The sequence below is a fragment of the Salvia splendens genome, chromosome 20, assembly GCF_004379255.2.
Source record: "Salvia splendens isolate huo1 chromosome 20, SspV2, whole genome shotgun sequence".
In the NCBI taxonomy this organism is placed as follows: domain Eukaryota; kingdom Viridiplantae; phylum Streptophyta; class Magnoliopsida; order Lamiales; family Lamiaceae; genus Salvia; species Salvia splendens.
The window spans coordinates 14,975,241-14,995,275 of record NC_056051.1 but is presented as its reverse complement, the minus strand read 5'-3'; the positions used below and the strand labels follow the sequence as shown (position 1 = coordinate 14,995,275).

The window sequence follows — 20,035 nt, the reverse complement described above, 5'->3', positions numbered from 1 at the left end:
GTTGTTCTACTGTTCCGTTGGAATTCAAGGGCGTGGTTGAAATTCAAGTAGAATACAGCAATGCTAGCTCGGGGCTTCAGAAAATTTTTGTAGAAGCTATTCTCCGATTCGGATATGGACGTAGTCCTAATAATCGATCCAGAGGAAAATCTCTAAAGTACGCCGGTATCCAGAATTGCCTATACTCGTACAATGTGGTGAACTAGTCAACGTCCTCCGGCCCATGATGTTCCACCAATCTATTCCTCTCCTCTTCAAATTCGTCAAGTTCAAGCAGGTCCGACCACACGCAAGCATTGGATTCCTTCTGGAAATCGTCTTCCCTCAACAACCTGTTCGGTACCTTGGTGGCCAACTTATGCATTATATGCCACATACACCAACGGTGGCGAGTGCCAACTAGAACCTCTTCAATAGCTGATCTCATGCCCAAATCTTGATCTATCACGATCATCATGGGCGCTACACCCATGCATTCAACGAAATGTCTGAACAACCAAGCAAATGCCCATGTTTTCTCGCTGCACACCAATCCGGCAGCGAAGGTTACAGGTCTTCCATGATTATCCTTACCAGTGAAAGGAGTGAAGATCATACAGTACCTACGTATCACATAGAAATGTATCGTCAGCAACGTCAAAATCGAATAATGCAACGTCAGTTGAGTAGTAATGCATCATATATGCGTAATAATGCACCGCGTAATGTACAATTGTATGCATTGTAATGTACAATAGACATAATTGAAGTTATACCTGTTTGTGTTGTACGTGGAGTCAAAAGCTACAATATCACCAAACATGTGGTAATTCCTCTTCATCAAACCGTCACACCAAAATAGAGCAACCAACTGGTTAGAAGCATTAACTTCGTAGTGATATGTGAACGCCTCAGACATTTTCTTCTTCTTAGCCATATCATCCAACACCATTTGCACATCAAATCATGTGTGTATGCTTTGATGTCTCGAGAAGCATTCCTGATATCCCCGACAGTGTAACCAACAAGGTCAAACCCACCGAGAATTTCCTTCAACACTTTAAATGTAAGTGTGGGCCCTATATTAGCCTTGGAATAGTCAAGAATGAATTTCTGATGTACATTATCCAACTTTCGATTGATTGACATAAATTGCTGATGCTCTGACTCAACCATATGATGGTTATGAGCCTCGTTGAACTCCTGGATAATATAACCTGGTAATCCTCATTCGAAGAAAAACTTTACCGATATACTCTCTTTACAACCACAACGCTTGGATAACCGTCTGCGCTTGATAGAGAAACCAGACCGTGCATTCAATTGGTCATCTTCGTCCGACTTCCTATTGCCTTCCCTATTGCGTACAACGTAATACCAGGTTGTGACATCGTCCACCTTCCTCATCCCTTGTTTGCGCGTATCAAAACCAACAGCGCGGGCATATACATCGTAAAAAGTGAAAGCGAAATCTAGGGATTGGAATTTCTGACCGATGACAGTCTTCAACTCAGGAGAACAGTCAGGTACAACCACCACTGTACAGAAACGAAAATAAAAAAGGCTCAGCAAACATGTACATTACAGGTCATGTTTCGACCATTACTGAACCTAAGACAACCATTATTTCGTATAATATGTACATTATGTCAATCAGTCAAAACTAGTCCATAACCGCGCTTATATCAAAACACTCGTTTAATAATTGATACTCGTGGTATATAAGTGATGATTTTATTAATGAGTACATACTACACCCTAGCCCCTAGGATTGCTAAACCCTTAGGGAAAACAAGAAACGTACATGTTTCTTGTTAAACTGGCAAACACAGCACAACAGGCAAACACAACACAACTTAAATTAAACTGGTCATAATAAATGTACATTACAGATCACAAATGATGCATTACAAAACCTAAACTAACCATTATACTATATAATATGTACATTATGTGTATCAGTTATAAAATACTGCCTAGCCGCTATGATTGTGCAACCCTACATGAATGACTGTAGCTCGTGTACTTCGACAACGTTTTTAAGACTTAGAACATACTGCACCCTAGCCTCAGGGATTGCTAAACCCTTTGGTAAAACAAGAAACGTGCGATGAACAATCAAACACGGCCACACTAAAATTAAACAGGTCAGTGAAATTATACATTATAGATCAGAAATCATGCATCACATAACCCGAACATACAAACACGACACAACTTAAATTAAACTGGTCATGATAAATGTACATTACAGATCACAAATGATGCATTATAGAACCTAAACTAACCATTATACTATATACTATGTACATTATGTGTATCAGTTACAAAATACTACCTAGCCGCTATGATTGTGCAACCCTAGATGAATGACTGCAGCTCGTGTACTTCGACAACATTTTTAAGACTTAGAACATAATACACCCTAGCCTGACGGATTGCTAAACCCTTTGGTAAAACAAGAAACACGCGACGAACATTCAAACACGGCCACACTTACATTAAACAGGTCAGTGAAAATATACATTATAGATCACAAATCATGCATTACATAACTTAAAACAACCATTACATACTAGAATATGTACATTACGTGTATCAATTAAGAACTACTAACTAGCCGATATGCTTTGTAAACCCTCGTTGAATAACTGAAACCTGTTTACTTAGACGCCTGTTTTAAAACTTATTACATACTACACCCTAGCCTCCGGGATAGCGAAGCCCTTTGGTAAAACAAGAAACGTGCGACCAACAATCAAACATGGCCTCACTTAAATTACACTGGTCAGTTAAAATACATTATAGATCAAATATCATGCATTATATAAATTAAAACAACCATTACATACTAGAATATGTACATTACATTTATCAATTAAGATAAAGTACGTTGCCGCTATGCTCCCTAAACCCTAGATAAATGACTGAAACTCGTGGACTTGGACGACATTTTTAATTTGTACATAGTAAACCCTAGCCGCGATGATTGCTAACCAATTGGCGTCAACGAGAACGGTGTGTCGAGCAGTGAAACTAAAGGAATAATATATTACTCGTGACTTTGGTTTACAAAACACAACATCACATACGTTAGACTAATCCAAGTAATCTGAATTTCTGTGAACAACTAGGAGTACAAATTGTTGCAACGAAAAAAATATGTACCTTCTTCCATTGTTCAGTAAATCAAAAGCAACGACGACGCGCTCCAACAAATCGGCGATGTAAGCAACAAATAAACAAACGGTTTTCTTCAATAAACAAAAGCAGCGGTGAACTTCAGCCGTAATGATATCAATGGAGTATAGACGCATACATTTTTGGGAGAGAAGACAGATTGAACGTGATCTCAATTAAGAATAACCGCTGAGATTTTGGAAGAGAAAATCATGAGAGTTACTGTCACGACCGCCCATACCAGGGGTATCACAAACGCGGCGATCGTGACCGACATGCATGGACAACAGTTTAAAAGAACAACTTAAGACTTAAAGAAGAAAAACAACTTAGTGTAAAGAAGTTTAAGGTCATTTTTTTTAAAAGACGTAAAGAAACATACTTTTATAAAGGGCACCGGAAAAATTTGACTTAAGAAATACAACTATATATATAAAAAAAACTAAGGTAAAACGAACATTTAACTTAAATCTCGGAAAACACCATTTTCAGAAAGACAACATAAACACTCGTTTAAACCTAACACCGCCATACATGTTCAAACACAACACAAAAAGATTAAGGTCTTAAGACATAATTTAAAACATAGCAGCGGATAAATAAGGTTCAGGGAGAGTCAAGGATCACGCCTATGTATGACGACACAACGTATCCTAGGGTCTTTAGCCAGCTCAACATCCACCGCAACATCCCGCTCAACCTGCACATAAGAAAAAGAATATGCAGGGCTGAGTACTTGTTGTACTCAATGGGCTCATGCCGAAAACATTTTAATAAGTTATGTCATCCATACCAGTGATCTCGAGTTTTATATAGTAAGAAATATCACGAGAACACAAAAAATCCAAGTCTGGCCAGACAATTTATCTCCTCATTTTCCACATCAATCAATCAATCACATCCTCTTACCATAGTGCGACGAAAGTGTGGCCACACTATTCGCCCACGAGACCGGCCGACTAGCAAGGACGGCTCACGATCCCCTCTGTGTACACAGCCTGATAGGGTTTGCGGCCCTACTCAGACCCGAATTCGTTTATCATAGCCTTATAGCCTAATGGAGCGAACTCACAAACTAGGCATCAAGCACAATCTCAACATAGGCCTATAGCTTAACGGAGCAAGCTCAAACGAACTAGGCATCAGGCAAAAATCTCAACATCAAAACAATCATGGCATGACATAACACTTTAATCCACCCTTATAACACCACATCATATTTTCGGAAAAATAAAGAGGTTTGAAAAGAAAGCCCACCTCGATCGCTTAGCAAATTCACAACCCAACTTATAGCAACTCACGATCCTCGAGTTCACGAGTACACAACACCCTTGTCAATGACAACACAAGTCAGCCTTCCACATCAACATTTTACTATGCATGTCCTATCGTTTTCTCTCTCATCGTTTTCTCACATTCCCCAACCCAACATACGTCAAAAGGGTGTAAAGACACACGTAACACATTCCAACTTATCACAAGTGATTTCAACATTTAAACACGTTCCTTGGACATACATGCATCATATAATACTTTGAAACTTGAAACTAGGTGTCATTTTAACAAGGCAGAAAACTGGCAGAACTGCGCGACCGTTTTGTAAAAATCACTATAAATTCACCCGACCTCATATGAAGCTAAATTTTGGTCACAATACAGAGGGCACATTCAAGTTCATCCATGAAGATTTTCACACCGAAATCACATCATTTAGTCAGTCATATCACATATTAAACTCTCTGGTCGGAACATACAATTTCTGACAGCACTGCGCAGTTCATTTGAAAAATTTACCATAAATTCATCCAATGCCCAAAAAGGTTGAAAATTTAACACGACTCAGAAGACACTGCATATTTTCATCTAGTTCAAGAATCACATCAATCGGAGGTCATTTGGTCAGTCAAACAGAAAACGAAACATTCATGGCGAGAACACGAGTTTCTGGCAGATTTGCGCAGTCAACTTCAAAAATTTATTAAATATTCATTTTTTGATAAAAAGGGCTGAAATTCACACGAGACATAGGTAACACCTTGAAGTTTACTCAGTAAAATTTCCATATCAAAATTCGGCTGTTTGACAGGTCAATTACTCATCAGAAGCTACTGGTCGAACATCACAGATAACAGATACACAATTTCTAAATTAGGGTTTCCTTCTCAATCATCCAAACACCAATTCTCATGCTTATTATAACACACAATCATGCTTGATAAGACTCTCTTAATCATGTTTGCACATAAACTTACATCATTCACCAAAAATTCCAATCAAACTTCACACAATTCAATTGAAACGCATATTTATCAAAGTTTTCAAGCAAACTCACTTTTCCCCCCGATTAAACTTGCGATCTACGATTCCTACACCCACTACATGCATGTAGGATTTAAGAACATGGTTCAAATGAAAAGAATGAGGAAAAGTGAAGCCAATATACCTTCTTTGACAAAACGAATCGGTAGAACCAAGAAACGAGGTGATTTGTCGGAGATTCTTGAAAATAAACTTCAATAGATGCAAGAAACAATGGTGGAAGAAGTTTTTTGGAGAGAGTGTGGAGAGGGAGGAGGGAGGCACGAAAATTGAGGGAGAATGGGGGCTAGGGTTTAGTTTAGGTGTTTTTATAGGATTAGGGTTAGGTTTAAAATCAATTAATTAATTAATTGTGGGAAAAAATACAATTAAATAAATTCCACAATTAAAAGAATAAAATAAGCATGTGGGAAGGGGAGGAAATTTTCGAAAATTCCATGTAGGAATAGCAAGGAATTTATTTGGTATTTAATTGGAGAGAATATATTCATAAACAAGGGAACAAAATAAATTAAATCTCCAAGTATGAATATAATGGTGGGGGCCTAAAATTTCCATAAGGAATTGCACAAGGAAATTATTTAAATCCCCAATTAAAAGAATAGGATTTAAATTAGGCAATTTATTTATAGGAAAAAGGCTCCCATAAAATAGGCAACAATTAATTAAATTCCCACAAGGAAAATATTGCATAGGGGGCGTGTGATATGCAAGAAAAGTAAGAGAAAAATATTCACATCCCCAATGAATTAGACATAGGAATTTATTTGAATAAAAAGGGATTCCACAAATTAGGAAACAAATAAAATATCCTCCAAAATTTAGTGGAGGGGCCGAAAATTGCTAACCAAGGAATGTCCCAACTCTCTATTTATTTTAGGTGAAGAAATAAATTATAACAGGATTTAATTGGATTAGATTCAAAGGAAGAGAGTCAATAAAGCACCAATTAAATCAAATGAAAATAATTCTTTCTCCTATAGGAGATTTTCGAAAACTCCCAAGGAAAATAAAAATGGAGTTCGAATTCCATGTAGTACCATTTAGGGGTCATTTGGTTTGGATTTAATTTGGATAAGTATCCCAACACAATTAATTAAATCCAAGAAATGAAATACTATCTCAATAATTAGGAAGGGCCGAAAATTCCAATGAATTGGCTCGAAAAAATATAAATGCATGATCCTATTAATTATTTCCCCACATTGGAAAATATAAAACATCAAGCTCATCATTCCACATTAACCACGAAAATTTATTTCACGCAAAACACTTAATCACATAGAAACGAAAGTTTCATAATTCCAAGAATCCAAAATTCGAATAACATATAAGAAGAGTCACAAAAAAAAAATTGGGATGTTACAGTTACCATAACAAACACATTTGCATATACCAAATTTAGCCTTTTCGAATTTTTAATGGCTTTAATTTAAATTCAGTTGGCATTATTTGGGGTCGTTAGATCTTCAGATTCAATGGACGAGATTGAAAAGAATAATAGAACAAAAGATAGAAAAATGATATGAATACATCCATATATATATATATATATAGGGGAGCGTTATTCTCCTATTCATCCCTTAGATCCTTTATTCTTCTTAATATGGGCCGTTAGATCTCATTCATCAACGGTCCAGATGATCTGCATTATTACACTATAATGGTGCATTATTAGTCGGTGTGCATTATTCATCTGAAAATCTGCATTATTACACAATAATGGTGCATTATTAGTCGGTGTGCATTATTCAACTGAAAATCTGCATTATTAAATGACATGTGGCACCAATCTAACCATCGGATGACAAAATCGTGGGTCTGAGATTAAAAAGAATAAAGAACAAAAGATACAAAAAGGAAATGAATACATCCCTTATATATATATATATATAGGATTTTGATCCAAACAAGAATCCATTTAAACAAAGAAATACAGGCCAATTTTCAGCCGTAGGATTAGGCGAGATAATCTTGAGATTAAAAGATCTAATGGCCCATTTAATTCCCTAAATATTATTATTTTATTCACTAAATATTCATTAAGGTTAATAAAGTCATTAGCTATTTCTCTATTGTTATGCCATCTCCTATAATCTTGCCTACATTTATTTCGGCCAACAAATCACACGCATGAGTTAACAGTTTATTTTCCTCAACTTCTTCTTCTTCCTATCTTCATCTTCTTCAACCGATCTACCATCAAACTTCCATCATACTTTTTTCCATGAAGATTTATTATTTGTGATTTAATATTCGTCGATGTCGTGTTCCAGATTAATCCGTTCCATTCTCAATTTTATATATCATCGTCGTTAGCAGATTCCAACTCCAATCGTGTTCCAGATTAATCAGTTCCATTTCCAATTCTGTATCATCGTCATTAAGTTGTTGGCATACAAAACAGTAGTTTTATGGCATGACTTGAATATTGGATTATTATGACCCAATATACCCACATATTTTCATGACTCAAAACGTCGTTTAGCATGACCCAAAAGCATAACTATTGTTTTTAGTTATTGTGTTTGCATTCTTCTGTCTTGCTAGCTTTTTTAATATGTTTAAAACATGATTACAATCGCGTATTTGGTTTTTTAATATGTTCAGAACACGAGAATATTCTTCGGTCGTACTTCCAATAAGTTTGTTTCATGCAAACATTTCGATCAAATTGTATGAGGCATGCTGGTACTGAGTAGTTTTACGTCATGCCTCGAATGTTGGTATATTATGACACAAATTAACCTAACAATTCTATAACTCAAATATTGATTTATTGTGACCCAATGTATCGAGTAATATTCATCGCATGGGCTATCGTCTACAAAAAACAAGAGGAAAGCATTCAAAAGTCATTGACCCTCTCTTTCACCCATGTAGACTTCAAGGTGTCTAAGCAAATAAACCCTGTTGTCATCAACATTGTCTGTCGTTGTCCAACTCATTTTCAACCTCTGAATAGGTGCGTTGATCACTGATTTGCATTGATTGTGACAACCAATCATTGTTAAATACTTACAAAAGAACGTCCTCTGCAAAACATGGGTTGCAAATATTAGTACGACCAAACAATACATTAACAATAACCAAAAACATCAACTATGCTATTGGGTCATACTAATAATATATTTTAGTCATGGAAACATATGGTTAAATTGGGTCATAATAAGCTGGAACTAGGTTATACGACCAAAGTATACGCTACCAATAACCAAAAACATTAGATATATTTTTGGGTCATACTAAACGGGGATTTCAGTCATAGAAACATTTGGTTAAATTGGGGCATAATAAGCTGGCACTGGGTCATACGACCGACGAATACACTAATAATAACCAAAATCGTCAACTACGATTTTTGGGTCATACTAAACGAAAACTTGAGCCATTGAAGAGGTTTGACCTTTTGCTTATGGAACAAAAAACCACAATTAAATACCAAAGTTCCAAAATCGAAACAAAACTACATGCATCCAAATCCCAGAAAATGAAATCGACATACATTTCGGTGCTTTAGGGATCCGCAAAATCTTCTTCTTCACGTTCGTTCTCTGATACACTACGTGCCGAACAACCAATTAAAGTGACAATTTTGCCTGATTTAGTCAAATTTAAGTCAAGCGTTGAACAAAATCTTACTAACTTTTTCCGTCATGACTAGCAGATCCACATGCTCGAGTGTCCACCATTGTTGAAGTAGGCTTTTGGTTCACCGTCTTCCAAAATCGTGGAGGATTCGATTTTCTGGTGGAGACAACGATTTTGTGGAGGAGACGACGGTTTTGAGGTGGAGACGCTTTGATTTGGAGAAGGGTTTTTGTTGATTTGGAGAAGGGTTTTTGTTGATTTGGTGGTAGAAGTAGGTTTTGGTTCCCCTTCTCCGTCGATTTTCTGGAGTAGGAATAGGGTTTTTGAGGAGGCGACATTTTTGTGGAGGAGAAGACGAATCTGTGGAGGAGACGACGATTTTGAGGGGCCGAGACGATTTTTTGTTGAATGATTTTTTTGTTGATTTGGTGGTAGAAGAAGAAGATTTGAGGGAGATTGGAGAGTTTTTGTTGAAAGAGAGTGAAATAGAATGGAACGTGTGCAGTAATTACTCCCAATCCCAATTAATCAGGGCCTAAAAACGGAACGACAGTTATTAATATTTTTGTTTCCTAAATTACCCCTAACATGACATAGATCGGCCTTATTATGACCCATATAAAACGAGGAGTCACTCCAGATCTTAGCCATTAATCTCCAGATCTGACGGTCTAGATATGGTCTGTATTTCTATACTTAAGGACTGATTTTGGTAGAGGAAGACCCTATATATATATATATATATATATATATATATAGGGATGTATTCATCTCCTTTTTCCTTCTTGATCTCAGCCGTTGATTTCCTACATCCTATGGCCTAAATTAGTGGTTTTAATCATTAAATTTAATTATTTTAAAAACCAAAAAGGGCAAATTTGGTAATGAATACAATCGTTGGTTATGGCAACTCCCTAAATTTACTCCGTTGAAGATCTTCACGGTTATTGCTTCTGTTCTCACGCTCCAGACGTGATTCTCTCTCTACTCCCTCTCTGCAATTGAATTCATGTTCTTCCTCTCCCTACGCTCCACACGCTCCGACAACCAACAAAGAGAGAGAGGATTCAATTAATCAAGGATGATGAGGTGCTCTTGCGACTACTGGTACATCTTCCTCGTCGCCGCCGTGACGTTCATCTACATCCAGGTTTAACCCTAGACGTGATTCTCTCCCTACTCCCTGTCTACAATTTTTCCTTCGTCGCTCAGTCACACGTTGCCGGCGTTCTCCATTGACGCCTCCTCAGTATTACAATCTTGTGTTGTCGGCGTTGTAGCGATCGTTGTTCGCTCAATAATGGAATAAGGTAATTCAGTGTTGTCTTCCTTTGTTTATGTATCAGTTGGTTGCGTTAATACCAATTCACATCAGTCCGAGTATTCGCTCGTTGTAAAGCAAGTAATTCGTGTATTGTGTTGTCGTGTTTAAACCAATACGAATAATGCACCAAATGGAAATGACTAATGCATGTTATTGACTATATAATGCACAATATGTGAAATGCAATGTATACGAATAAGATGTGCCATGTTTCGATGATATTGGCACACGTTTCTTATTTCCCCTAAGGGTTTAATAAATGTAGGGGCTAGGGTATAGTACGTACACATTAAGATGCGCCGTGTTTCGATGTTTGGCACACGTTTCTTGTTTCCCCTAAGGGTTTAATAAGTGTAGGGGCTAGGGTATAGTATAGTACGTACACGTTAATAACAACGTATAAATGCACCTAATGTTAACGACTAATGCATATTATTTAGTGTATAATGAACAACATGTGAACTGCGATGTATACAAATAAGATGTGACGTGTTTCGTAAAGCAAGTAATTCATTTATTGTGTTGTCGTGTTAAAGCCAATACAAATAATGCACCAAATTTTAACGACTAATGCATGTTGTTGACTATATAATGCTCAATATGTGAACTACAATGTATACGAATAAGATGTGTCGTGTTTCGATGTTTGGCACACGTTTCTTGTTTCTCCTAAGGGTTTAATAAGTGTAGGGGCTAGGGTATAGTACGTACACATTAAGATGTGTCGTGTTTCGATATTTGGCACACGTTTCTTGTTTCCCCTAAAGGTTTAATAAGTGTAGGAGCTAGGGTATAGTATAGTACGTACACATTAATAACAACATATAAACCGATACGAATAATGCACCGAATGTGAACGACTAATGCATATTATTGACTATATAATGAACAATATGTGAACTGCGATGTATACGAATAAGATGTGCCGTGTTTCGATGACATTGGCACACGTTTGTTGTTTCCCCTAAGGGTTTAATAAGTCTAGGGGCTAGGGTATAGTACGTACACATTAAGATGTGTCGTGTTTCGATGTTTGGCACACGTTTTTTGTTTCCCCCAAGGGTTTAATAAGTGTAGGAGCTAGGTTATAGTACTTACACATTAATAACAACATATAGTTCGGTACGTATAATGCACCGAATGGTAACTATTAATGCATATTATTGACTATATAATGCACAATAAGTGAACTGCAATGTATACGAATAAGATGTGCCTTGTTTCGATGTTTGGCACACGTTCTTATCTCCCCTAAGGGTTTAATAAGCCTAGGGGCTAGGGTATAGTAAGTACACAATAAAAACAACGTTTAAAAATAGCATGTGTTTGAGTTATACATAATTAACGTATTACGTAATGTACATATTATAAAAGTTGTTGTTAGGTGCATTAAGTGTCAGAACATGATTAGTTTTCGCTAATTGATTTTTTGTTCTGGTATTTAAATTTTGATGTATCAGTTCATTGCCTGCAGCCTGCTTATTATAACCTCGGTGTCGTCTATTCCGAAATGATGCAATATGACACAACCCTTGATTGCTACGAGAAAGCTGCAATAGAGCGACCTATGTATGCTGAAGCATATTGCACCATGGGTGTTATCTACAAAAATCGTGGGGATCTGGAGTCAGCAATTGCCTATGTATGACACGGCCCTTCCTTTGTTTATGTATGACGCAGCTCTTCCTTTGTTTATTAAGTTGCGAAAAAGTATGAATAAGATTTGACTAATGGATATATTTGACTATATAATGGATATATTTGACTATATAATGATCAAAATCTGAACTGCAATGCATACAAATAAGATTTACCGTATTTTGTTGTTTGGCACACGGTTCTTGTTTCCCCCAAGGGTTTAATAAGATTAGGGGCTAGGTTATAGTACGTACACATTAATTACAAATTGTAAAACAATTCGAATAATGCACCTAATTGAAGCGAGTAATGCATATTATTGACTTTATAATGCAAATTATGTGAACTGCAATGCATACGAATAAAATGTACCGTAATACGATGTTTGACACACGGTTCTTGTTTCCCCCAGGGTTTAATAAGACTAGGGGATAGGGTATAGTACGTACATATATCAACTTCTTGTGTGTTGCACTAGGTCATGTTTTTGTTTTTGTTATTGGAACTTTATATCTATCATAATGCAATGTTTGGTTTTTATTTAAAGAAGTCAACTTTGTTTCAGGTGTGTTCTGATGAATTATTTTGTTTGTTCCAATTTTTTTTTCTAGGTCATAATGCAACGTTTTAGTAAAATAATGCACAAAAATGTCTATTGCAGAATTGATATCCGATTTTAATATTCCATGGACCCCTGAATTCTGGCGAAACGGTTAAATTAAAAAATTCACTTATTGGAATAGATAATGCAGCCCGTTGATATGTCTTATTCAATACAAAATTTTAATTAATGATAATTTCTTGGTAAATAATGCAACGTTTTAATCAAATAATGCACTAATTTATCTAACGTTGAATTTATATCCAGTTGAAATAAACCATGCACCCCTGAATTCTGTTGCAACGCTTATATCCACTTTAAATTTACCATGCATACTTCTTATAATGCATAATTAACTGTAAATAATGACGATATAATTACACATAAAGCTCAGACTTTGCATATACACAATTATTATCGTAACAAACACTATATTGCAAATAATGACAGTCGATAAAGGAGTAATGCACAGATTGTAAAACACAATGCACAATCTTTAATGCTGAATACAGACAATTTACGCAGTCTCAAAAGCATTAGCTAATATCCAAACGCACTTATTATGTTGCGAAAAAGTACAGTTTTAAATTGAAACATCTATCCGCATATCAGTTTACCCATTAACCAAGATCTCATTATAGCTGAACCAAGACTCACTCCAAACCATAATTCTCGTCAACTGGAATAGCATCGTCAACTGCATCGTCAATGTCTGATCTTAGCCGCTTCTCTGATATGGAACAAACAAAGTAATACATCAAAACAGTATCAATAAATCAAAATACATAATGGTGCTAGCTTTTTACAGATTAATGCATATATCATATGAAATAATGCATAACACAACCTCATAATGCATTAAAAATTACTCATAATGCATTGTCTAAACACAAAAATGCACATGTGTTACACAGAAAATGTATTAAACAATATAAATAATACCACTCATATAATGCACACAATACTAAAAAAATGCACTATTACTGATTCACAATGCAATACCCGCACAATATAATAAAAAATTCATACTAACTGGGCAGCTATTACAACATACCCAATACCCTTACTAATGCATAATTTAGTAAACATAATGCATAAATTATGTTCCATAGTGCACAGTCTATACTAAAAAATGCACATATGTACTCATTCCTGAGTTTAGTCACTAAAACACACAACACCCTACATATTGCATAATTTACTGCACATAATGAATACCACTCATATAATGCACAATATACTCCAACAAATGTACTACTACAGATTCTCAATGCAGTACCCACACAAATTAATAAACATATTTCATCCTGACTGAGTAAATATTAGTACACACCCAATGCGCTTATTAATGCATAATTTAGTAAACATAATGCATAAATCATGTTCAATAATGCACAGTACAAACTAAAAAAATGCACATATGTACTATTTACTTATTGTAGTCACTAAAACACACAACACCATACATATTGCATACTTTTCTGCACATAATGACGGTGTCTGTATAGACATAATGCACTAATCAAACCATATAATATATAAAAGTAAACTTCAATGATTTACGTAAACAGTACACGCAATACTCATAAATTGCATCATATACTGCAGGTTATGTCAATAAATTTCTATATAATGCATTACATATACAAAATAATGCAAGAATACTTACCAATAATATAGTACAACCAACGAATAATGCATCAGAACTAGGGAAACAATTATGTAACCTTCAGTATGTGTTCGTTGACTCTTGAAGGGTCTGTTTCTCTTCGTCATTGATGCTCTCTAATACACACCAACGAAATTTGTTAAATTCCTTCATCCAAATCGACAAAAAACGTAGATATAACTCAATAATCAACCAAATCGTCATTACTGGACAGAATCGACATCACACTGAACACAAAATCGATAATTTCCAGAAACATCTACAAAATCCGTATGGTTTCAATTGGAAATATAGAACATATACCAAATACAACTCAACAATAAACTAAAAATAATGGACAGAACCCTAGATCAAAAGTTTACAATTTCATTTTTTGCGGAAAAAAATTGACCCAAAATATTAAATAATGGACAGTACCCTAAATTAAATGCCCCAAAACGAGTCAAGGAGTGTAGATTTGGGTAATATTTTACCACCGGTGGACTTTAATCGCCGGAATCTTGGATCGCTGCTGTCAATTCTTCACCCTCGATGAATGGCTAGGGTTTTAGAGAGTGGAGGGAGTGGGTAGAGTGGAATAGGTTGAGAGAGTAATGAATGAGAGAGGTTGAAGAGATGGATACGTTCAAAACCCTGAAAATTCGCAATTGTCAAAAATATGCCACTTCGAATTTCTCCCATTCACTATATTGCCCCCATAATGCATAAGGTTAGGTTCTATAATGCAACGCGGACTGAGAATTTCAGCATCAATGTGGTCCATTGATTCATAGGATCTAATGGTTAATATTAAGAAGAGAAAAGGATCTAACGGCTGATAAGGCTAATTTCATGCATCGGTCTAGGGGTTCATTTCATGAAATTACTGGGTCTAACGCATTGAATTAAGTCAGGTATGTGAAGTTTTTCGCCAGATCCAGGAAAAGAAGAGGACGCTTGCATGGTCCTAGGAAACTGGCGAAAGGGTGAACAATTGGAAGAAAATTGCTAGACAGAGGAAGCCTCGGAGTTGAAGGGTAGAATAGGGATTTCTACGAAAACTCTAGAAGGCTATGTCCGCATCTATAAAAGGGAGAAGCATGCAGGCTGGAGGGACCTTCTCGGGTGGAGGCCTCACTAACAGCCCCTTGCTCGATTCACCTTTCCACACACTTGACTCCAAATTCGCGAGAGATTCCAGTTAGCACTTGGCTGGGGTTCACGTTTTAGCTTTCCAAGAGTGGTTCGAGGGTTGTAACACCGTCCTAGTTCAAGGGCGAAGAAACAATTTACAATTTACACCGTCCTTGTTTGCAGATTGTTCTTGATTGATTGAATTTGGCGGTGATCGGAGCAGATCTGTTAGAATCGGAGTTATGGAGTTGATTTAGTTGATTGTTGAGTTTGGATTGCTTGGATCCGGAGTGGATTAAGCGTCCGACGTGATTCTGAGCAGGAGTGTTTAAATTTCATGCCTAGCTTACGTGTTTTCATTTCATTCCGCCTAGTTTACGTAGATCTGGTTTATTTCCGATTCGTAGCAAGTTTCCGGCATCCCAATTTCTATATTCTGTTCGAATCTGGGAGTATGCTCTATTTTCTGCATTTGCGTTTCTGAATCTGTTAGGAACTTTGCATGCGAAGCTAGCTGGAGCTGATCTGTTATCTGCAGCTTTTTACCGTACCTGCTATATTTGGAATCATGTTCCCCGCTGTTTTATTCTTTCTGCCTAGTCTCAATCAGTTACTTATTTGCTCAGTCAAGGAAGTGATTGTGTCTTTCGGATTTGATGTCTGATTCCAGTAAGTTTTCTGTGTCCTAGGTCTAGCGTTTACATTTCTTGCCTAGATCTAGTGTTAGTTAAAATCTCAACCCCTTTGCGTGGCAGCAGCCGTTTGTTTCCATAGTCTCTTAGCACTACCCTGCGAATCCATCTCTGTGGGATCGACCCCACTTCCCTATACTAATTCATAGTATTCGGGTTGAGGGATTTATTTTTGAAGGGGAGTCGAGTGTGTCCAACGACAAAAACACTGTAGTTCTCTTGAGTTCCTGGACCCAGTGATCCAGTGGATTTAAGGAGCGTTGTGTCTGGACCGAGCCTTGCATTAATTCTCATATGTGCACACTTGCTTACTCCTGAGTCTAGTCATTCGACATTAGAGTCGAGAGGCAGGCCCAAACAAAAAACTTCAAATGGCGCCGTTGCCGGGGATGGATGGCGTGCTTAGTGTTAGTGTTCAGAGTCTGTGGTGTAAATAGTTTTGATTTGTTTTCTTTCTCTTTTGTTTGCAGTTTATGAGCAGAGGCTCAAGGTCTACCTACTGGAGCAACTCATCTGGGTGGAAACACGGTCAGTTTGATTGGCAAGTTAAGGATACAGTCTCTACTGTGACCACCAGATCAGGGTTCACCACGGGAGGCCCGTTTCCGAGTGAATTTACTAGCGACGAATCCTGGACGTCATCAGGACGCGAAGATCCAGAATCACCACCCGAATCAGAAACAGAGTCAGAAACAGGGGAAGAAGAGGAAGTAGTCATGGCGCAGGTGGTAGACCCAGATCCAGAAATCGGCTCTCTCACTGCCCATTTAGATGGAGAACCAGCTCAAGCTATAGTGATGAATCCACGCCAGAGGACTATCGAGATCAAGACAAACGTACTCGGCATCTTGCCGACGTTCTCTGGGCGTAGAAATGAGTGTCCGTATGAGTTCTTAAATGAATTCAGTAAGTTATGTGGTATTCAGAAGAGGCCGAATGATGCAACAGAGGAGGATTATTGCCTACGAGCGATTCCGTTTACCTTGAAGGGGGAAGCTAATACGTGGCTATTGAGGTTGCCTCCGGATTCTATCCGCACGTGGAGGGACTTCAAGTTAGAATTCTTAGATTATTTCTTCCCATCCAATAAGACGAATGCACTTAAGAAAGAAATACTAGAGTGTAAGCAAGATTACGATGAATCGTTGAGTCAGTATTGGTCGAGATTTAAGGGGTTGTTGGATGCATGCCCGAATCACCGAATGATAGAGGCAGAGACCTACTCTCTGTTTTACGAAGGAGCAACTCTCGAGTCAAAGGACTTAATGAACTCCTCGAGTGGGGGAAATTTCACAAGAAAAAGGGGAAGTGAGGCAAGAGATATCCTAGGGAAGTTGATTGACGCTAAGAAGGCGTACGATAACCCTAGGAATGCAGTGAAAAGAGGATCGGTGCATGCTGTGAGAGAACAAGAAGATGACAAAGTCGAAGCAAGGATTGATAGGCTCGAGAAGGCTCTTTTGAACGCGATTGAAAAGACGATTCCACTGGCTTCACAAGGGAAGGAGAAATCTCCTGGTCCAGGAGATAATCAAATGCAACAATATTACGGGACCCAGGAAGGAGATTATCAGGCCCAGGTCAATGCAATGGGAAGTTGGAATCCCGATGGGAGCTGGAATCCAGGGAGACAGAGAGATGCGCCTTGGAGAAACCATCCAAATTTCAGATGGACTGACAATGAACAGAATCAGCTGGCACCACAACAAAGTCAGCAGTTTGCACCTCAGCCCGAAAGACAAGGTAACTGGTCAGGAAGGAATCAAGAAGGGCAGGGCAACTGGATCAATCGTAACCAAGGAGACCACCCAAACTGGGGAAACAGAAATCAGAGCAATCAGGGGAACTCTTATGTACCACCACACCAAAGGAATTTTCAGAACAATTACCAGGGCCAAGGAAATCAATACAATAACTCTTCAGCCGGTCAAGGAAACGCTCGTCAGAATCAAGTGAGTGGACCAACTCTGAGTATAGGGCCAGGGCCCAGTCAGCCCCCGAAACCACCAAAAAGTATCGATGATATGGTGCACGACTTCGTCAGTTCTCAGCAACATATGCAAAACAACCTGCAATCGAACAATGACGTAGTGCACAAGCTTCAAGACGCTCAGCAAGAACAGAAAGCAGCCATGGATATGTTGGCTAAGCAATTGTCCCAAATAGCCACTTCTTTGAGTGACATGCGGGGAAACGAAGGAAAAATTCCGGCCTCAGTAAGGCCACCTGATAGAGCTAATATAAGTCAGATTACCTTGAGGTCCGGGAAAGGATATGAGGGACCGGTGGTGAGAACAAAGGAGGGGACAGATCCTAAGGAAGGCAAGAAGAAAGAGGATACAACCCCCAGACCCGGACACTTGGAGGGAGGAAGTCCCTTGGTCAAGGATGATCTTGAGGAAAAAGATTTGGAGAAACAATTGCCTAGACCGACCGAACCATTCTTCCTCGACCCAGAGCCGGAGTTGGAAGATGAGGTAGTGGGAAAAGAAACTGGAGAGTTATCAGCTGAAAGTTCTACCGGAGCAGGGAAGCGACTGAAACCTTTTCCAAGTCGGGGGGAAGCCAAGAAACAGAAGGAAGAACCGGTAGACTTCATGGACATTTTTGGGAAGTTGGAAATCAATCTGCCATTTTTACAGGCCCTGAAGATGCCAGTCTTTAGCAAGTTCATCAAGGAATTTATAGCTGGGAAGGCTAGGCCCAGTGGGAAAATTCTGATAGGCGAGAATGTCTCCGCAGTAATTCAGAAGAGGAAGATGCCTTCAAAATGCAATGACCCAGGTATGTTCACCTTACCCATCTCTATTGGTGACGTGAAAATCGAGCATGCTATGTGTGATTTAGGTGCGTCGATAAACGTGTTACCACTTTCCATATACAAGAAGTTAGTTGGGGTAGGCATGGTAGATACGAAAGTTGTGATTCAATTGGCGGATAGGTCATGCATCTGTCCTGAAGGGGTGCTTGAGAATGTGATAGTCAGGGTACATGACTTCTTGTACCCTGCTGATTTCCATGTGATTAACATGAGTGATAATGAGTCTGCTGAGTCGGGCGGAGTACTTTTAGGGAGACCTTTCCTACGTACCGCTAAAACTATCATTGATGTTTTTGATGGAACAATTTGCCTTGATTATAATGGGGAGAAATATACATTCAGTATAGATGAGGCAATGAAGAAACCTCTTGACGTTGAAAACCTGCAGGCTATAGATGTTATTAACCCTTTGGTCCAGGAACACCTTGAGACGGAATTAATGCAGGAACAGATTGAGAACTCCGAGATGAGTCATGCCATTGATAGAGAGGTAGCCAGTTGGTGTCAAGCAATGAACACAAGTGAGTTATCTGATGAGGAGTTAGCTGAAGCAATTCTGGAATTCTGTGCAAATCCGGAACTAGTTAGGTCAAGAAAGACACCGTATGTGGCGAGTGTGGAAGGTTCTGCTGGGTCGAGGAAGGGAATGACTACGGAAGAAACAGAGAAAAATCCCCTGCCCCAGGAAAAAGATGTTCCCAAGAAAGAGCTGAAAACACTTCCACCAGGCCTAAAGTATGCTTATATAGAGGAGAACGAAACTTTCCCTGTTATTATCAACAGCAGCTTGACCGAAGGACAAGAAGAGGAACTGCTGAAGGTAATCCGAAGAAACAAGAAGGCTATTGGGTGGACACTCTCTGACCTGGTAGGAATTAGTCCAGATTTGTGCATGCATCACATCCGTTTGGAGGAAGGAGCAAAAGCCTGCAGAGATCCTCAACGCAAATTGAATCCTAACATGAGGGAGGAAGTGCTGAAGGAAGTATTGAAACTACTCTCCCTAGGAATCATTTATTCCATACCAGACAGTGAATGGGTGAGTCCAGTCCATATGGTACCCAAGAAGTCAGGAATACAGGTGGTCAAGAACGACAAGAATGAATTG

The 20,035-nt window shown here is 38.2% G+C and overlaps 2 long non-coding RNA genes across 2 annotated transcripts; both read right to left on the bottom strand.

The window, feature by feature from the left end:
* Positions 1-558: 558 nt before the first annotated feature.
* LOC121782076 lies at positions 559-3,365 on the bottom strand. The gene is made up of 3 exons (XR_006046244.1): positions 3,148-3,365; positions 756-1,517; positions 559-602 (listed from the first exon to the last, which is right to left on the bottom strand). It is a non-coding gene; the product is annotated as an uncharacterized LOC121782076 (long non-coding RNA).
* Positions 3,366-8,233: 4,868 nt separating this feature from the next.
* On the bottom strand, positions 8,234-9,142 carry LOC121781835. Its single transcript, XR_006046192.1, has 2 exons — positions 8,984-9,142; positions 8,234-8,513 (listed from the first exon to the last, which is right to left on the bottom strand). It is a non-coding gene; the product is annotated as an uncharacterized LOC121781835 (long non-coding RNA).
* Positions 9,143-20,035: the final 10,893 nt, after the last annotated feature.